The sequence below is a fragment of the Phocoena sinus genome, chromosome X (assembly GCF_008692025.1).
Source record: "Phocoena sinus isolate mPhoSin1 chromosome X, mPhoSin1.pri, whole genome shotgun sequence".
Taxonomy (NCBI): domain Eukaryota; kingdom Metazoa; phylum Chordata; class Mammalia; order Artiodactyla; family Phocoenidae; genus Phocoena; species Phocoena sinus.
The window spans coordinates 106186464-106204645 of record NC_045784.1 but is presented as its reverse complement, the minus strand read 5'-3'; the positions used below and the strand labels follow the sequence as shown (position 1 = coordinate 106204645).

The window sequence follows — 18182 nt, the reverse complement described above, 5'->3', positions numbered from 1 at the left end:
TTCACTGCAAAAGTTGACTTCATCATTATCATCATCAACACCATAATCACAATGATAAAAGTAGTAATAATAATAATAAAAAAACTTGAATAGTACCTGCTCTGTTCCAGGACTCTGCTAGATGCTTAAATTTACTGCTCATGCATGCCTTATGAGATATGAGATGTTATCTCCAGTTTACCAATGAGGTAACTGAAGCTTGGAGAGAAATACTTTTCCAGTTTCTGCAGCTAAGAAGTAGTAAGAGTTGGGTTTGGAAATCAAGTCTGTGACTCTCGTATGTACATCATAAGGTTGTGATATGGATTAATTGTGATCATAAGTGTGAAAGTTTTTAGGGACTCAGTAATTGTTAGTTTCCCTTCATTTCCTTCCCTAAAAGACTTGTCAGCCTCTTTGTGTTCCGATGACCAAGGGTTTACAAGGAGGTTTAAAAAGGCTTTCTGTTCTGATTTTCTTTAGTAAAGGGTAGATGATATGCTATGTAATTTATAATGAAATATTCCTGAGTCTGTTTGTTGTTTTCCACTTTTTAGGGAAGTTACTGTGTCATTCAATTCAGGGCTTGTTGGGGGGATACATTAATAAGAGGAAATACTTGATCCCATTTAAAAGTATCTTCATATTCTTATCTTTATTTGCCAAGAAAGCAGAATCCCCCCTCCGCCATGTACACAGAGTGCTGGATTTTAAAACTGGTTTTCTTATTTTCCAAAAGCTTTCGAATTAAGAGATGGACACTAATCTAATATTATTCACAATTCTTTGCTAATAGGATGAATGAGGCTTAGGCAAGCTTACTTTATATGACTTTTGGTAGGTCTAATAGCAGGGGTACATTTCCTGGAGGCACACAGGCTAGCAACTCTTCCCAAGCAGCCTCACTTCCAAGGGAGGCATCCATTAACTAAGAAATTAGTAAAAAACAAATGAAAAAAAATATGGTTATATAAATCAAGGATAATAATTTTAGTTATGAGAATTGCCCTATAATTTTTATAACAGGTAAGATTAGTTTTGAATATAGCAGTTTTACTGAAAAGTAATTATGAATGAAAGTCACCCATGCATAAAAAAAGGTATAGGGAGGACCTATTACAAATCCCAGAAGATCGTAGATTCCTGAGATACTGAAGCTGACACAGACATTTCATTTCTCCCTTCTTAACCTCTGTTTTGTGGCTTCTCTTTCTCCTAATATGGTTTTTGTTTGTTTGGTTGTTTTCTGCTTTCTGTATTACAACCTAAACCTAAGTCTCACATTATCGCCATCTGGTGGAAAAAAACTAAAACTGCCAATCTGTATTTACCAAGATTACATGGGAGCAAAGCTTATCTGTCATCCATCTATCCATCCATCCGTTTTTTCAGTTACTCATTTATGCATCAAACATTCATTTAGTGTCAACTGTTCCAGGTACATTGTTAGGTGAATGCAGTTCATCTTGAAATAAATGGGCACAAGTGACTGTTATTTTCCTCTTAATTGCCCCTGGCTAATAAGCCACTTCATCCCATAGCGGAAGCTACTCAAACAGTATTGCGACTTGTGGGTTCAAGGTGTAGACAGAAGCCCAGATTTGAAAAGCACATTTCTTGACTCTTATTTCAAGCACTTAGCAGTAGTGTAAACTATTGTTGGCTTATGTCTAAACAGTTTGGATAACAGTTCCTACAAAATCTTGAAAGAACTCAACCCCAGAATCTGTATTTACGTGGTAAATATCACAGATGGCAGGTGTAATATAATGTAGCAAGGCCTATGAAATGAAAGTTCCAACAGCATTTGATCACCTGTGATGAATTTTCTGCTGTAAGCATGTTATGCTTCTAGTTGTCACAAGTTTCTAGCATAAAAATCTATGATGACTGCCCAAAAAATTAAACTCTAAGAGAAAAGTAAGTTAGTTAGCAACAACTCCAATTTGCTTATGTCTTTCAGCCAGTATAATTTGTTCATGAAAATTTAATCAATAAACAGTTATTTATATAGCGTCTAAAACTGGTATGGGATATCAGTGGCACTTGTGCCACTGCTCTCTCTGCCTGTCCTATGGCAGACATCCCTGATCAAACAGTTGTGCTCTTTCTTATTGAGCCCAACTGCGACCTCACATCCTTATCATCACAGCATTCCATGCAAACATTGTCAGTCAATTAGAGTTGGCAAGAGAGATGAAACCTATTTCCTATCTGTGTTCTGCTTATCTGTGCCAAGTTCTCTGAAGATATAGATGAATAAGAAGCAATCTTTGCCCTCAAAGAATTCAGAGTATGTTTAGGAAGGCAGGTATAAACCAGCTACAGTGCTGCAATATGATTGATGTTGCAATAGTGGTGTAGGTAAAGTACTATGAGAGTCTAGAAGCTAGAAACATGTACTCTCTTTGGGGAATGATAATGATGATTATAAGTGAAGTATCTAACATTCATTAAGCACTAGGCATTGAGTAAGGCACTTTAGATGGATTATGTTATTTAATCTTCCCAATATGCTATGAGGTTGGGATCATTATTATCCCCATTGTAAAGATGAGTAAAGTGAGGCACAGAGATGCTCAATAACTTGCCCAATATTACAGAGGTAGTAAGACATAGGACTGGGATTGGAACCCAGGCAGTCTGACATTAGATCCAACTGCTGTATGCAGAGATAGCTCCAAATTCAGATCTTAAGTTCAAGGAAATGGTGTCACTGTGTGTGTGTGTGTGTGTGTGTGTGTGTGTGTGTGTGTGTGTGTAATCATCTAGAAATAGATGGTTCCTGAAGTAGTGAGAGTAGAAAAAAATCATCCAGTGAGAATATGTACAGTCAGAAATAAAGAGAGCCAAGTATAATACCCTGAGAAACATCTGAATTTAAAGTAGTGGGCAGAAGAAAAGAGTTGGTCTTGAGATGTCAGAGAAGAATCAAGGGGAAGGGGTATCACATAAGCTAAGGGAAGAGGCTTTCCAGTGGGAAGATGTGACTAAATAGTCAAACACTTCAACAAATAGAATGAAAATTGAGAAAAAGCAATAAAACAGGCAATTAAAAGGTCACTTCTGACCTTAGACCAGAGATTCTCTACCTTGGTTGGACATTAAAATTACCTAGGGAGTTTTACAAATCCCAGTGCCAACCCTGCTCTTCAGACCAATTAAATCAGAATTTTCAGTGGTGGGACCCAGGCATTAAAAAAATTTCAAGGAATTCCAATGTGCATTCAGATGAGGATCTACTGCCTTAGAGTGAACAGTTTCAATAATCTTAGAGAAAGACGCCAAATCCAAGGATTTGAAGAGTGAGTACAACTGAATATAATGACTGGAATAAGGCTCTATTGGAGAATGTTTCGGAATCTCAGGTGGAAGGAAAGGCTTTGAAAGGGTTCATTGCTTCCTCTGAGACAGGAAGTAAATTCCAAAACGGAGTGGCAAGTGTTGAAGTTCGAGTCTTGGATAAAGGAGGGGAAGGTTGTCTGCTGAAAGTGTGCATCAGGAGCTTCAGATGAGTAATGAGGGAGGTTTTTGACCTGGCCAAGATGGAGTGTATATACATATCTGCAGCTCAGGTGATGCAGGATGGAAGATGGAGATGTGGGAATATTAATGACAATAAATATTATTGACCACTATGTGTCAAGTAGTCTGCTGAGTGGGTTCACATATTGCTTGTATTTAGTCCTTGTCATAACCCTGTGATGTAGTGATAATCGTCATGACCCCTATTTTATAGAAGTACATAGCTTGAGTAGATAGCAGAGCTAAAAAATAAATTCATGACCGATGTTCTTTCCACTACATTATTAGGTGCAGCCCTAGTACATGATGTCCTCACTGTGCTCCATGCTTTCAATATTCTCATTTGAAAAAATGGTTTCCAAACAGTATTGAGTGCCAAACTGAAGTTGGAAATTCTTTATTCTGGGGGGTGCCACTCTGTAACAGATTTAAATGAGATAGGGTATTTACTTTATGTGTTAAAGTTTCTTCTTCTAATGAAAAGGGAACTCCAGACTCTCCTCCATATTGTTACCGGTGATCTTTGTAAAAACACAAATCAGATCACACCATTCTTCTGAAAATCCTTCAGCACGTCCCAATGCCCAGAGAAGTGGTTCTTCACAGCAGGGGGTAGAGGGGGGCACACTACTAAATGCTTTGAGAGTCTAGTCAAAGCTCTCTATCTTCTTTGCAGAAAAAAATGCACACACACACAATATCTGCCATGTATTTCAAGGGTTTCAGGAAGCTTGAAGTCATTCTACATCCATGGACCATGGGTTAAGATTCTCTGCTAAGGGAATTTCATCTCCCCTGAGTTAATGCAACTTAGATCTTCCACAATCTAGTACTAAAAGTAGAAGCTACAAGGAGAAGCTGTTGGGGGTGGAAGACTCAGCCCCTGAATTTCACCTTCCCTTGGCACTCAGTCACCTTGATTTATTATGTTCATCATCAGCTAGGAAGTTTTCTACCCAATGCTAAATCCACAGGTTGTCTGCATTTTGTTTCCAACAAGGGAGACAATATTTCCTTATATAGACACTTATATAGCACACCCCTACATACAAATGATTTTAAGTTAGGCTGATATGTGCAAAAATATATATTGCACAGGTAAGTTTGGATGCCGACTTTGGAGAAGGGAAGAGAACCAAACGGGTGGAAAATTGGAGGAAGGATATTTACAGTGATGCACTATAGAAGTTGTACCTTCATGCAGCCTTCGGGAAGTCCTCATTTCTGTAAAACTCCCTTTGCTCTTCATTTAGCCACGAGTATAGGTAGCCACAGTCAGTCACAATTCGTCGCTTCCTAGATACCAAGTCATTATCAAATGGGAGGTTCACCTAGTAGGGCTAAATTGCATGGAAGTAATTCTCTATATAGATTCTTAAACTAACTTTATAAAACAATACGCAGTTACCACTAATTATAGACATATTACACAGTGTGGTTTTACCTTTGACCATCTCTCTTGTTGATGGACACTCTTTATCCGGGAAAAGCTAGGTCAGTTTCCCAATTCTTCAGCCTTGCTGCTTCTGAGGCTACATGGCCTTTTGCTCTCAGTCTGAAAATATCTCATCTCTGCACACTCATCCATTTCAGCTGCCTATCCCTGAGCCCACTTTGCTTAATACTTTGTTTAACCCTTTAATGCTTCTTTCTCAATCTAGATTAAAACCTACACCACAGTATGGAGAATAATTCTGGTGTTTTCTTCTTAAATAACTCTTTACTCAGTGGAATTATGTATTTTCCTTTGAGGATCTACATGATTTCAGAAGGAAAAGACTGGCTCCCTGGCTGAGTGTCACAGAAATGACTATGCCCTGGGAAACAAAGCAACTGTCCTCTTTTTAGGTGCATAATTTGGTTGCTCTTTTTGAACTGCTTCAGCTACAGGGCAGGCTCAAAGGGGATATATACCCTGGGGTTGTGAAGACTGGGGAAAATAAGCTTTGTTCTTTTCCTTTTAACTCTTTAGGGCCCATTTATTATACGGTTAACACAAAGGCCGGACAAGGGTAAGTCAGATCATTTGAATGACAAACATGATAGATAACATGGCTGAAGCAGAGAGACTATTGAAGATTGATGAAAAAGGGAGGTTGGTGAAATATAGAAGAAAGCAGTTGCTAAACCTAAAAAGTGAAGTGAAGGGGCATGGATTTGTTTCAGTACATAACAGGGAAGCTGTGGCATCTTGAAGAATTCATAGAGTTGATTGAGACTATATCCATGTTACATGTTGATTCTCTTTTATTACAAAGATTTGAACAAGATTTCAGAATTGGCATTTGAAAACGTAGCTTTATATTTCTGTGAACAGCAAAAAACAGTTTTAAATATTTGCAAAGGAATGACTGTGAGGTATACCAACATGTCCTGTCAGGAAATTGCCCTGTCAGAAAACGGTTATTCTGCTTTTTTGGTCATCTGTGATGCAGAACTAGCTCCATATACAAGTAAGTTCTATTTATTATCTTCAGCACTTTTCTTTCTCATTATAATTCTGAAAGGGTCTAGAGGTGACAGAAGATAAATCTTGAATCTTCTGGAACCTTGGAAATAGTCTCATTTGAAGCCTTTATACTAAAAGCTGAGGATTCTGCTGTCCCGTCAGTGTAAGCTGAACCATATGCAGTGCTATTTTGGTGCCAGTCATTCCTGTAACACATGAAGTATTTAATTTTATTACTCTTGAGCCTTTAACTGTTTGAGCAAATGACCGTTTGTGTCTTTTATGTCATGTAAGAAGAAGTTAGAAATGAGCTCAAAGGCAAAAAAAAAAAAATGAAATTAATAAGGACACGCCCAAACCTTTCATAGAATTTAAAGGTGTAAGGTAAGATTCATTTCTCTACCTTCAACTAAGACATTTACAAGGCTTCGCTACTAAAGTCCAATTATGTCTCCTCATTAATGGTTCAAGTCTAGAGTTTCAAGAACACTTTGAAAAATTATCACATTGACATACAAGTAGGCTGAATGCTAATGTGTCTGAAATTAATCAATAAATATGGCCCAAAACCACCTTCACTAATTGGAAAAAAAGTAATCTGTGGTATTGAAAAATGAGAGAGTCACAGGAAATGCAGAACTTTATTGTACATTTTCTATGTATAAATACACATATTTATATCATATACTTTGTGATCATCATTTATATATATGTAACATAATGTATAGTTTTATATTTATATAATTTATGTATGTAACTTAAAGAAACAGTGAGGTAGATTAATTTTTAATGGAACGGCTCTCTGATTTTTTTCCTATTGATTGCATTTTCTTAAGCAAGACATACTTGTATATAATAATGGAGAGGCAAAACAGAAGAGAAGCTATATGAAGTAGCATCTAAAATTCGAACATGGATACATGCCTCCTGTTTTTCCCATAGTTTCCCACTCCAAATGCCCTATGCTCCAAGTACGCTCAGCAAGTGTTAGTGGCTGGCAAACTATGTGTTTCTCAATTGTTCCTCTCAAACTGCCTCTTAAATAGATGGCAATAAAGCTGATTTCTGCTACATCCTAACTGTAACACACTGCCAAGTCCCTCAGTCAGCATGCTGTTTCCAAGCCACACTGTGATTGGCAGGGCCAGTATATATGGTCAGTGGGCTGTGCAACCTGTCTGATCTATTTGACTTACAATTGGGCTGGCTATGCCATCTTTCTGCCACCATGCTTTTGGAATTAACTTTAGAGCCTAGAACAGTATTTGGCACATAATAGGTGTTTGATGAATATTTATTGAACAAATGAATTCATTAAATATGTCGCACTTAATAATCTCTTCTGGTAAATTAAATTTGTAAGAGGCTCAAATTTGAATATTGCCCACCTTGATTGCTACATATCTTTTTTACTTTTCATAGAAGAGTATTTGATAGTTTTAGTGTATGATACTTTGTCTGAATGGTTTGTAGTCTTTGCCATACCATAAATAACAAATTTAGATAAAATTGAAGTATAAGTTCAAAACCTTTTGCAGTTAACAACAGTTAGCATAAAATTCATTGACAGAAAGCTTTCTAAAATGTGTGAGTCTTCTTTTTTCCCATGCCTTAGTTTGTAGAGTTGGATTTGGATGTGGGGTTGGTTTAAGTGGCTTTCTGTGTATGAGGAGGGTGTCATTCTGATCAGTTACTTCCAGTTTTATTGTACTAGGCTATAGATGTAGAAGCCAATGAAGAATGACCTCAGTGTAGAAATATAGAAACAAAGCTCAGAGGTGGCTTTGTATTGTTCATATTTATCTCATTCTTATCAGTGCCAGCTGCCAGTGATGAGTGGAAAGGGAGATAATTCCAATTAAATGAGACTCCCTATTATTTAGACTTTTAATCATGGTTATACTGTACTAATAAGATGATCTAAAAGGTCTATTTGCAATTCTTATTTGCACATACTTAAATATTGTGGGATTGAAATGTAAATTTCAGTATAAAGTTTGGAGCCCACGTTGTTAGGATAGAACACTGTGGAGGGCTGTTGTCCCGGATTTGTAACCTTATGTGATGTCCAGATTCAACAAGAGTACCATCAGAAAGTTACCTTTTCAACAAACTAAACAAATTCTCATGAGTCATTCTCTTGGTAAAACACTTGAACTTCTGCTAAAATAAAGCTTAAAAAAATAGAAGCTGTAAAAAGGAACCCAATTAAGCAGTTTTTATTACTCAGGTTCTGAACCAAAGTTCAAAGCACTTAAAATTGAATCACAAGGCTGCCAAGGACCTTCAGAGAACATGCCTTCAGGCAGGAACACACTAAACCTACCCCTCTACGAGTTTTGAGAAATTTGGTTCTGTTTCAGTTGTATCACCAAGCTTTGGTGATAGTGGGGTGTGTTGATTTTTCCCTCCCTATGTAAGTGTAGCATTTCTAATTATTCATTCTTTATACCCTAAGTCTCACCAGAGTTCAACACAGTAATCATTGTTTTCCAGAGGAAGCATTCAATAAGTATTTGTTGATTATTGATTTTGAAGGCATCAAGGAATTTGTACCATTTTCTAGTGTTTGACAATGTTTATTGCTGAGCGTATTTTACCAGAATTCCACAGGTAGAACTTTAAGCCCCTTTCCCCTTGTCCCATCCTTGGAGATTATGGATTAAAACCAGACATTACTAACCAGTAACTGGGCATTTTTTATAGTGCAATATTTTGCACATAGTGAGCCAGGAATTGAACAAATATTTATAAATTGAATTAAAAAGTTGAATACCTTGGTTTTGATGTAATTGTTGATAAATTATTCAGGATGGTATAAGGGAAAGGCTACTGAACTAACAGTGATTTACCTAATAGCCTAGCACAGTGTCATTACAGAATAAGTGCTTAGTAACTATTTCCTCAAAGATTGAAGGCATTGAATTGAATGAATGAAGCCTTGGGCACCCCTTCCCCTGCAACCCTCTCATGCAATTCCTCATACCTTCCATCCTGCCTCAGACATGACTCTCCTCTGAGGCTACTATTTCTCCATCAGCCACTTTCTTGGAGCTACTCTTCACTCTCTCACACTCCACAAACCTCAGTTCCCACTGCAGCACTAAAACCCTTATGTTAAAAACCAACAAACCTCAATAAAACAAAAATCCTGCTCCTCTGTGGTGCATGCCATCTAGCTATACCACTTTACCAACCCTACTGGCATGGTCTGTGGTGCATGCCATTTAGCTATACCACTTTACCAACCCTACTGGCATGGTCCCTTATTTCTGTATTGTTTTTGGAACTGGTAAAATTCTTCCTATTGATTCCAAATGTTGTTATAGCCCCAGGTTCACTTGCACCAGCTTTCATTTGTGGCTGAAGCATTGTTATAAACCTGTTCTTCCCCTCTCATCACCTGGCTAGGTCCTTCTTAGCCTGCATGTTTCCATCTAGACACTGCCTGCTCTGGAAATCCTCTCTTGGTCCTGTGCAATCTCAGCTAGATGCCCCTCCTATGTGCTCCAACAGCACTCAGTACATATTCCTACCAAAGCACCAATCACTCTTAATTGTAACTGACTATTAACTTGTTTGTGTCTCCAACTAAACTGTAAACTTGAGGGAAGGGACTTTTTTACTCTTGTAGACTTTGCTACATAGGTAAGTTCTCAAAACATATTTTTTCTTTTAATAAGATAACTTTTACAAGGTTTTGTTTCCTCTTATGTAAAATGAAGATGGTATTTGCTTACTGTGGTACAGAGGATCAACTGAGATTGTATACATAAATCATTCTGAAAGCTGCTGGGACACAAATATTATTCCCAATTGTCAAATCCTTTCACAGGTGCCTTCCACTCACAGAATGCCAATTACAGCCATTTTCAGAGAGTGACTTCCTGCCCATTCTTAGGATCTAGGAAATTGTGTCACTGGAAATAATATGAAAATGAATGAAGCAGAACATTATGTATGGGAATAAGGGCACGTGCTATGTCCACACCAGCTGGTCTGAGTTCATTGAGGATCGTAAATTCTTATGTATTTGCTCTGTAGCTTAACTATATGGATGAGCAGTAGTGGAAACAGGCTTAACAAACTTTTTGGCTCTATCATAGTGATTGTAATTGTAAGACCTCCAATTAAGTTGCTGTGGAACACCAGAGAATGGTTTTCACTTCAGATCTTCTTGAGAATGTCTGCTAAAAATGACATGATTAACACCAGATAATAAAAATTTTAAATCCTGAAAGAATATTGATGAGAATCAAATGTCTAACATCCATCTTTTTCAGTATTGTAGTCATGCATATTAACCAATTAGATTAGAAGAGTCTTCCTCTGCTATAATCTAGCAGAAGTGTCATGGCTTTTGTTACACTGTAGGTCTCTAAAAACTCTATCCAAAGTAGTTCAGCATGTACTCCCTCTAATACTTGCTAATGGCACTGACCTCAAAGACCTTTCAGTAGCAGATGAGTCTTATCCTGTTGGATTCTTTATCACCTTCTATTGCCTTCATGCCACAAACCCATTTGAAAAGTTTTGTGATCCAATCTCATTTCAGTTACTATCATTGCACACCTATATATATAATCAAAACTCTGTGCATATTAATAGGTCTATTATGCTGGGAGTTCTCAGGAACTGTTAAAAAATTGAACAAATTTATCTGAACACTTCCCTTCATTGGTAGAATATAGGAGGCACATTCTAATTGATGTTGTAGTTTGAATAAATGGAAATATTGCTCTTTATTATCCTGACGGCCTTCCTAAGTAAGCATCCACTGGATTATTTTACAGTTTAGTCTACTCAGAGTGAGAATGGGAGAGTTTCTAATCTTCTAGGAGATTTTTCTTTCTTCCTTGAAAGGTTATGATAACTAGAATTCATAGCTCATAAAAAGCCCAAGTCAATATTGCCATTGACTTAATCCACATAAGAGGCTTAACTTCATAGGTGACTTCTGAAAAGCTGAAACAAACAAAAATCAGTCTCTGTTGAGTTCCCAAGTTTAAAATAAAGTTGAAAGCTGCTGCAGAAAAACGCTTCTAGGCTAACAAAGACAGCACGGTAGGACCCTGTAAACAATTATATTTCAGCAAATAAATGCTCATGCTTTCCCATTTTCAAGAACAGTAAGAGCTAATATTTATTATGTGTCAGACACTGTGCTAAGCATGAACTTTAAGACAACCTTATGACATTTAGACACACTTATAATCCCAGTTCACAGGTGATGAAATTGAGACTTAGGGAAGTTCCTTTCCCAATATGACATCTAGTAAGTGGCCTAGTTGAGACTTAAACATATGTCTGCTGGATACTAAAGATCATGTCCTTTTTTTTTTTTTAAACACAGGGTAAATACTTGCTTTATCTATAAAACTATTTATTTATTTACTTGGCTGCATCAGATCTTAGTTGCGGCATGTGGTATCTTTAGTTGCGGCATGCAGGCTCCTAGTTGTGGCATGTGGGATCTAGTTCCTCGACCAGGGATCGAAGCCGGGCCCTTGCGATGGGAACATGGAGTCTTAGCCACTGGACCACCAGGGAAGTCCCTAAAGGTCATGTTCTTAATCAGTATACTGTGTATATAAAATTCATTCATCAGATATAGTAGTTGATGTTCAGATAGGTCTATAATAGAAGATGATGCTCTTTACCTACCATTAGAAATATCTTTATGGTTTTCCTAGATACAGGGTAACACCCTGAGCCTTCTGCTCTTTAATGTCAGGAATCCACTGTCATTGGCATCAGGCCAGTATGGCTGTGCATGACTATAGTGTATGCCATGGCCATGGGACAGTGTTCTTTTCTTTGTCAGAATAGCTATCTAGGATTAAGGTCAAATTCTTGACTTTATTCTAACATTATGCTCTAACTACTTGAATTAACTGAGCCAGAGGTAGTGTACTCACTGATAAACTATTTATTCCAGGCCTTCAGTTTAACAGCCTTTCTTCTGTTGAAATTCATACCATCTGACTTTTGTTTTCTCCTCCCTTCTGCCTCATTAAAGTGGTCTATCAATCTTCAGACTACTGACAGGTGTTTTTCAGTGTCTGAATGTTGCATCATTTCATTCTCTACTAATATCTACATGAAATCCAACATTGAGGTTAACAATTTTTCTAACATCTAACCCTTAGAGTTCTTTGGCATTTTAGTAAATGCACTTGTCAAGATCACCAAGGCCTCCACGTTGCTAAATTCAGTGGTCAGTTCTTAGTTCTCGTCTTGACCTTTCAGCAGCATTTGACACCGTTGATCACGCCTCCTTCCTCTTCACTTGATTTTCAGGATATCTATATTCTTCTGAGCCATCCTGTGATTCTCTGTTGGATTTTCCTCATCTTCCCAACCATGAAACGTTGGAGGGCCCGAAGACTTCTTCTCTTATCTTTGATACACTTATTCCCTTGGTCCTATCATCCTGTCTTATGATATTAATACCATTTATATGCTGAAAAAAAATTCACAGCTCCGGCTTGGAACTTTCCCCTCAAATTCAGATTCGTATATCCAGCTGGCTATTTTTCATCTCCACTTGGGTGGCTGATAAGTATCTCAAACTTTACATATCTATACCAAACACCTCTTGTTCTCCACCTCACATTCTCTCATCCCACCTTTTTATTCCAGCTGTTACTGCAGCTACCAGCTGTGTGCATATGTACACTAACAACATCTCCTCTCAGCTGCACCAGATAGCTCTATTTCCTGCCTTTTCTGCTACCTCTGTGTGGAATGCCTGTGGCAGCCCACTCAGTCAATCTGAAGCATGTGTAAACAGGGAAGTGTGAGAGAGTTAATATGGCATGGGACAATTCCTGATCCATAAGAGACAGAAAGCCAGTCGTGAATGTCTCCCTCTTCTAAGATCAAGCAGATAATCTTCCAGGCATTTTACAAGCTCCTCAGAGGGCCCCCAGTAAGATTAAGCTTCAATTACCCATAGCTGTGACTGGCTCAAAAACTCACCCTTGGATTGACTTTCCATTCTGGTCTTCCATTCCTGTTTGGGAATCACTTCCCAGAGTTCACTCCCGGCAACACAATCTCTTGTCTCAGGTTCTGCTTTTTGGGAAACCTGACTGAGACATTATTCAAAACCAAACTCCTGGTTCTCCCTCCAAAAATTACTTCTCTATCTCAGATTATGGCAGCTCTTCTTTCCAGGTCCTCTTATCAAAAACCTTGGTGAGGTCACTAACCTCATCTATTTTATCAGGAGACCTTGTCATCTCTACCTCCAAAATAGGTTCAGAATCTAATTTTTCCTACTTCCTCTGTTACTCTCCTAGTCTAAACCAGTATCATTTTTCATATTGATTTTTGCAGTAGTCTTCTAACCTGTCTCCCTGCTTCTGCCCTTCTCCTCCAACATTTATCCTCAATACAATTGTCAGAATGATAATTTTAAAACCTAAGGCAGATCATGCCCACCCCCTAGTCAAAAGCTGCAATGGCAGGACTTCCCTGGCGGTCCAGTGGTTAAGACTGCGCTCCCTGGCGGTCCAGTGGTTAAGACTGTGCTCCCCCTGATCAAACCAGGGGGCACTGGTTTGATCCCTGGTCGGGGAACTAAGGTCCCACATGCCGCACGGTGCAGGAAAAAAAAAAAAAAAGCTGCAATGGCTCTCCATCTAACTCAGAACATAAGAGTCTACATAATGTGGTCTCCCTTCACATTTGTGACCTCATCTACTACTAACTTGTTCAGTCGTGCTGCTAAAACCACAGTGGCCTCTATGATAGTTCTCAATGCAGGCATATTTCTGCCTTAGTGCCTTTGTAATTGCTATTCCCTCTGCCTGGAATGTTCTTCCCCTTGATAACTACCAGGTTTGGTCTATCACCTGATGGAGGTCCATACTCAAATGTCGCCTCAGTGAGGCATTCCCTGACCATACTACTGAAAATTACAGTCTTCCCCCCATGCACTCCTTTTCTGCTTTTTTTGTTTTTCATAGTTCTTATTACTTAAGTGACTGTATAATTTATTGTCCAAACTGGGACATTTTTGAGAGTGAAAGAGCGCAATAGGAAAAATCACACTAGGACCACAGATATAAGCCAAGACTGTTTGAGACAACGGAGATACTATGGTCACCCTACTTATCACCATCTGACATACTATTTTGTTTATTTTTATTTTATATATTTATACTTACTATGTATGTATACCATAATACATAGTTATTTGTATTTTGTATTTTTATTATATTTTACTTTACTCGTTTATTTTCTATCTCCTCCACTAGAATTAAGTTCTATGAGAGCAGGACTTTTTATCTGTTTTGATTTCTGCTGAATCCTGGTACTTAGAACATTGCCTGGAACATATTAGGCATCTGATAAATATTTATTGAATTAATGCAAACCCACTAGAAGACTGTCTGGTACATAATTAGCTCTCAATGAATATTAGTTATTGTTACCAGTACTTACTATTTATCATCAAACAGAAGTGATTGCTTTTAGCTCTGACTGAGAATGGTGTATTGGGTGGCATTACTCTATTTTATTTACTCTCCAGTAGTATTTTCATGGGCCACCTGTATAGAGATGCTTGCAACTGCCAAATAATTTTTATTGAAATGGCCTGCTCTCCTCGAGTTTTTTAATCAAGATGCCTCAGTTGGGTGACTTACAATCCTTTGTGATTCCTGACATACTGATGAACTGTTCTTTTATACATCAGAGCAGATTTTAAAAATTAGCTGGTAAAACCTTGTAGGAAGTTCGTGTTTTAGAACATTGGATTAGCTTATTTAAAGTCCAGTTGTGAACATATTAAAAAAAAGCTTGAACTTCTAATTGTAATAAAAAGCAGCACATCTCTTGTGCACTTTATGCAGTTGGGGAATGTGGCTAAAAATATCTTAGAAGAGTGATTTTGAGTTCTTTCAGTAGAGTTCTAGAAATGCAAATTCAGGTAATTATAATGATCAATCATTTACTGGTATGTTAATTTCTTAATGCATTCAATTTATCAGCAGCAGGTTTTTCCTAATTCTAAAGAAGCAACGCTTAATTCTCTTTTTACTGATTAATTGTGGAGAATTATACTTCTGGCAGTTGACAAAGGGACTTACATGGCTTGCTTCAATACCATTCAAGACATAGGTAAATAATAAAAGTAAACAATTCATGAGAAGTGGAAACATAATTAACAGCAGTCTTATAAATAAATGTTTGTCTCCTCTTGCGAACACCTTGGCAAGCTATGGCATGAGCTTCCGGTTTTCTTTGGATGAGAAGTACTTGTTAGCTAATCAATGTATAATCCCAAATGCTCCTTAAACATTAAAAAATTGACATTAGCCAATTAGATAATTCAATTGGACAAGCATTTATGGGGCATTTACTATTCAGAGAATTTCCTTTTGGTCACAGTCACAAATTAAATACAGCAGCAGCCCTTTGTAAAGCTAATGTTTGGAAGCATAACTGGTAGCTTTTTTATTTTGGCTTTTGTCTTACTGAGCCTTTGTATTTCGAGGCGCAGGATTTCCTCTATAGTATATCTGCAGCCTTATAATCGTGGGCTGCGTTGTAACAGGATTGTGCTTTATTGAGATAGAATGGATGCATTGAAAGCTCACTTGGTAACTTCTTTTATTTTAATACAGAATTCCATGCTGAGAAGCCTTGTCTTCTAACCTTTTGTGCAGATAGTGTCCCTTATTCCCTTTTGCCCCCTTTTGGATAGCCTCTACTATATTGTCTACCAGAAAGATCACATCACTGGGTCAAGACTCATGCTTTCAATTTTGCTTCATTCACTCACTGAATGACCTTAGGTCTTCTTTTAACTGCCTTTACTAGTATATTAATAGTCACCTGGGGTCTTGTGGCACAGTTAATCAAAGCCCTAAAAATAATTTGAAATGTGCAGCCCTTCCTTCTGCCTCTAGAGAGAATCTTTGAACCAAAGAAGAAAAGTGAAATGGAAAGGGAGATTTGCTCAGATAATCAACAATATCTCTGTGTGATGATTTTGTTTTTTGGCACTGGCCTGTCTGATCCTCCTTAGTCTCCTAAAACTGAAATACTCATTTCTGAGATTCTTCTTTATAATTCCTCATTTGAAGAACAGACCTTAGAAAATGACGAGACTGACATCTATTTGAAATAAAAATAATAAAACTGGTGATATTTCTTTATGATGCCTGTGTTAAGGTACAAGAGAAGAGCAATGACTTCCAATATATGCTAATCATATAATATCGGGCTTGATCTGCATATAGATATGGTTCAGAAGAAGTGATTGAACTCTAGCAATATCCAAATTGTAATAAGAAGTCAGGTAAGAATTTAATTCTCCTCTAAATTACATTTCCATCTCTTTTTCTCTACTGTTTTACCTCTTTGTCTAATGCTATTACCAGTATTCAGTGACTTCTTATTGCTACTAATAGACTTCTACTTTACTTAGTTAATTACAGCCTTATCAAAATAACTCTGAAACATTCAAAGGTACATTTTTGAATCATTTATAATGAGCCTGGTGGGGGGGAAAATGTACAGTCCTCAAGGTGGACTTTGGTGTATTTTAAGCACATTCCTGTGCATTGGGGGAGATTTCCTAACTTTTGTGGTTTCTGTTGGGAATGTACTGGGCCCATTGGAAGAGCAAAAGACAGGTTGAAAAGTTCCCAGTTAGGAAGGCATTGCAATAATCCAGAGGAAGAGATGATGAAGAGCTTAACGTAAGCATTGAATTTCTGAGTAAAGAAAAGGAGACATACATGAGAGAGAAATTAGAGTTTGCAGGACTTGGTGGCTGATTGGATGTGGGTGATGAAGGAGAGAGAGGAATGAAGGTTTCCATCTTTGGTAAGTGAGTGAAGAGGGGTGCTAACAATTAAGGTAGGGAAGCAAGAAAGACAGAGTTTTGGAGAAAAAGTGTTCTCATTTGAACATGACTTTGCAGGTTTTCCAGGTAGAAATATCTAGTATGAAGTTAGATATAAACTTGAAGTAGTGGTGCTGGAAAATGGATTTGGGAGTTGTTGATGTATAATTGATACATGAGATTGGATATGATCACACAGAAAGAGCATATACAGTGAGAAGAACACAGAAAAATGCAGATAGTGGACAAAATCATAGTGTACACAAACATTTAAAGGACCGGTAGGAAGAGGAGCCCAGGAAAAATGCTGAGTAGTTAGAGAACTAGATGGAGAATGAAGACAAAGTGGTATTACAGAAGTCAATATAAGAACAGAATCCAGAAAGAGGGGATAACAGTATCATATACGAAAAATGGTCTCTGAAATCTTTACCAGATTTGGCAATTAGGAGTTCATTGCTGACTTCACCAAGAGAGTTTTTAATGGAATGGCAAAGGCAGAAGACAGATTCCAGTGGATTGAAGAATGAGAGGAAAGGAAAAAAGTGGGGACATTAAGTATAAGCTTTTAATATGCTTGGCTGAGAAGGGATGGGATGGTCAAGGATAGGGGCAGTAGCTTAAGGAGGGCACAGGTTCCAGGAAGGAATTTTTCTCATCTTGTTTATTTATTTTATGGGAAAAAAAGAAAAACTTGAGCATGTAGGCTGGCCTAGTCCTGTATCTCCCACAGTGGCAATGAATAAATATTTGAAGTGTGAATGAATGGATGCTATACAATGAAAGAAAAGGACTAATGAAGAAAGAAAATTTTAAGTGATAGGAAAGACAGGTAATAACTGATAGAGCAAGGTCCTGGAGAAAGCCAAAAGGGGTGGGATCTGGAATACAGATGAAAGAGTCTCTGAAACATGAGAGAAGGAGGGATAATTGAAGGCATTTATGATGTCTCTTAATATCTGTTTTCTATGTTAAGTAGGAGACAATGTCATTTACCAATACTCAGTGAGAGACGGTTGTGAATGGGGTAAGACATTAGCAGAGTGAATAATTAAGACATTGAACATACTAGGAATAAATATGCTAAGTGGTATTAGGATTGCAGGGAAGGTTAACATATAAATTAGGATCTTGGTTTTAAGTGATAAAGTCAACTCAAACTAACCAAAGCAGAAAAGGGGAACTTATTTGTTTAGAGAATTTTAGGAAAAAAAATTTGAATATCAAACTTCGGAAAAGGTAGGGTTGTGACTGACACCAAAAACAACTAGAGCTAATGAACCACATATTACCAGCATAGTCTTTAAATCTTTCTAGTGGTCTTTATATTTAAGCTTCACTTTCTTTTATGCACATAGAATTTCTCCA

General features: G+C 37.6%; 1 protein-coding gene across 1 annotated transcript in view; it reads left to right on the top strand.

The window, feature by feature from the left end:
* The window catches only part of TENM1 (teneurin transmembrane protein 1), a 608552-nt gene that overhangs the window by 51700 nt on the left and 538670 nt on the right, over positions 1 to 18182 (top strand). The gene's annotated exons all lie outside the window — the stretch shown is intronic.